Source organism: Sipha flava, unplaced genomic scaffold (assembly GCF_003268045.1).
Source record: "Sipha flava isolate LNK unplaced genomic scaffold, YSA_version1 114_pilon_pilon, whole genome shotgun sequence".
In the NCBI taxonomy this organism is placed as follows: domain Eukaryota; kingdom Metazoa; phylum Arthropoda; class Insecta; order Hemiptera; family Aphididae; genus Sipha; species Sipha flava.
Window position 1 is genome coordinate 1,292,334 of NW_020271737.1, and position 3,542 is coordinate 1,295,875.

Sequence of the window (3,542 nt, forward strand, 5' to 3'; positions counted from 1 at the left end):
CACACACACACACACACACACACACACACACACACACACACACACACTTTCAAGCTCATATTTGTATTGAACACGATAGCCTATTGGCTATTCAATATGTGGAACATACTAGTAGAAAGTTTGTAGCAAGGATAACACGTATAACAGGATAACACTATATAGCATTGCAAGCATGCGATGGTTAGAAGTTAACAATTTAATTTAGTTTAATTCAATCAATTATATTCGACTTTATTCTTATACGTATTGGCAAAGTCATGTGAAATATCAGAGTCAATATCTTTAAATACTTAAATATTATTTAAAGTACTGATTTAAATATTAATTTATAGTATAATTAATTACTTTTATACTAGAGTATATACTAAAGTTATATATCAAGCAACAAAATTAGTTAACTTATCGTCGATTAAAAATTAATTGAAGACCTCTGCGGTAAATAATTATTACAAGGTAATTACGATAATATTAATAATAAAAATAATTATTTGTTCTAGTATTTGAGTACTTTTTTACAAGATTTAAACTGTTTATTTTTTTTTCGTCCGTTCATTAATATATTTAAAATAATTTTTTTAACGGTTACTCTTGGGTATTTTAGGTATTTAATTAACTACAATTTAAAAAAAAATAATATTTTACAAATATTTGCACCATCTGTGCCTATTATGATAGCATTATGTGATCCCATAGATCACAACAAATCTTATTAGAATTTCATACATTCTATAATGATGCTGATGTATTATTCAATATATTGTATATTTTACACGACTGAATTATAGACGAAGAATTTGGTATACACGCAGATATAAAAATATCTTTTCCACCTATTAAAATATTCAATCAAAATAGTCAACTAAGTGCCATCATAACATATATAACGTATATTTTACGAATAGTAATAATAATAATGCATTTTTGATTACAGTTTTAATATTGGTGATACATATTATTATTATTATTAGGCATTCATTAACGCACTGACGTTATAATTTCATTGAAAAATACTTTCAACGACCATTTTGATTGTTTAAATATAACGAAAAACAATTTGAATGCAATATACATGTGTACGTTAAAAAAAACAATTATGCATACTAGGTATATGTATCTATCAACACAAGTAAGAGAGAAATATACTCATTTATTAACTTACATAATATTATATTTTCTTCGGATAATCAAAATCCAATATATTATTTTATTACAATACAATAATAACTATACGCATGTGTGGTTAAAAGCTTCGGTTTTTTTGTTCAAAATGTGTCGCATTTATAACTTCATGGCGTAATTACTTTATATATTTGAGAATTAAGTGAATACCATAAAAAAATATTAAGTTATATTAATTATTCTATTTATACTAAGTAATTGAAATACGAGTGTAAATAAATACAAGAAATACTGTATTTACAAAAAAAAATTAATTTAATGGAATTAGACTCAACGCGTGCATGTTTTACATAATACACGTTGACAAATTGCAATATTCTTAAAATGTTTAGATACAATAATTCAAGTAACTACTGATTTACTCCTGTAATAACTTATTATAACGTATGTATTATAATGTATATGTACATATAAGTAATATAATACGAGTATTCCCCATAAAATATTGTACTTTTATCAATCCCGGTATATAGAATTCGGATTGGAAATCAGTAGGTCAAAAATAATTCGACGATTCAATACATAATAAATTGTTAAGAATTTATACAGAACTCATCTATAAGGACGCCCAACATCCTTGATCAAATTCAGTATTATATAGATTAATAAATACACGGACGTTATGTCAGTATTACACTTAATATTATAATTTAAATCGTTGGTGCATAATCATAGTATATTTGGTAATTTAAAACGCACAGAGTATTTAAGTATAATTTATTTATTTTCTTTGAAAAAAAAAAAAAAACAGAGACACCTTGAGCACACCATAATATTATCTAGTTTCTCAAAACCAACACGAAATAATATCTGGTCATTAGTCATGTTCAAATACAGTATCATACATCCGCTATACAAAATACGATAAAACTATATATATATATATACTCGTATATGAGTATACATGAGTATCTCGAAAAATATTCAATAAATTTTATTATTAAACATCCACTATTGAAAACTGCACGTTATAATATAATCGCTTTTTAAACACGTTTCAATTTAAAAATTACAACATAACTCTTATTACATATTAACAATTTTAAGTTAAAACTATTTTATCATATCGCACCTCTTTTATTAACTAGACATAGGTATCAATCATATGTAAATCGATCAATATCGGCATATTTTAATTTTTTTTATTTAGTAACATTCACCTCTGAAGAATAATTGTCGATTATTATATCAAGCTAAATGTTGAGAAATAATTTTCCTAACAATGACCCGATATAAGGCTAACATGAAGTAACATTAAAGTTTGAATGACGGTCAGACTTACGAAACTCGCATAGCCCACTATATTATAATATAATAGCCGACGAGCCGTAAAAAACTAAACTTCTGAATCATAATATTAACCGTAATATTATACAGTACTATATATGTGTACGATCCGCCCGTTATTCGATCTCTAAATACGATAGCATTTATCAGTCGTTATATTGTTGTCGTGAAAACAATTCAGTGGATGGTGAACCCAAACAAGTGACGGGTACTGCCTATTCTCATGACGTTCCGCTGAATGCGCGGAGTCTGCAGGAGACTTTAACGCGTTCTCGCGCGAACGATCACATATATTGTTAACGAAAACAGCGATGACGACTATGACGTCAAAACAGTCTATCGTCGTGATTCGCTTACGTTGTTACGCGTCTCGTGCGCGGCAACGACAAACGGTTGACCAAATGAAATCTTCACGTCCCGTTACGCGTATTACGTCAACGACGAAAATCATTAAACGAATCGTTACGAACGATATATGTATCGAGTATACTGAACGAAAATCGATTGAAAAGCGATCAATTTGATAAAATATGATCGAAAACCTAAAAAACCCAAACGAGATTCGCGTTTGGTAGCGTTCGCTACAAAATGTTGAAAAAAAGGACTGCTGCCAAGTTCTTGTAGAATGTAGTTAATGCGATAAAAACAATAACAACAACAATAAAAATATCATATAGTGCATCTAACAATATACGTATAGGTTGTTCAAAAACCGACCTGAGCAAGGAAAGGCGTTGTAGCAGTGAACGTGGGAAGATAACGCACTTGATCCTTTGCGCCGATGTTGCACTGTAAAACAATTATCAACGACCAACTTTCGTCGTGTACGAAAAAGTACAGAAAAAAAAAAAAAAAAAGATACGCGCACTAAGTGGAGGAGAGAAGAAAAACAGGGAAAATATGTAATAATAATATTAGTAATAATTAGAACCGGTCGGTCAATCGGATTCACGTCGAACCATCGTACTGCGCGCGCGCGGGATACGTACTGACGACGAGATATGGCGACCGGACGAATGCGCGTCGGTGACGGCGGCGGCGGCGACGGCGGCGGTGGTGGCCGACCGTGTACATAA

General features: G+C 30.2%; 1 protein-coding gene across 2 annotated transcripts in view; it reads right to left on the reverse strand.

Moving 5' to 3' along the window:
* The window catches only part of LOC112690364 (putative ferric-chelate reductase 1 homolog), a 63,358-nt gene extending 59,816 nt beyond the window's left edge, over positions 1–3,542 (reverse strand). For both annotated transcript variants that reach the window (XM_025564376.1, XM_025564370.1), the window contains exon 1: positions 3,184–3,542. The gene's annotated coding sequence lies outside the window, so the exon portion shown is untranslated. The remainder of the gene's footprint in view (positions 1–3,183) is intronic.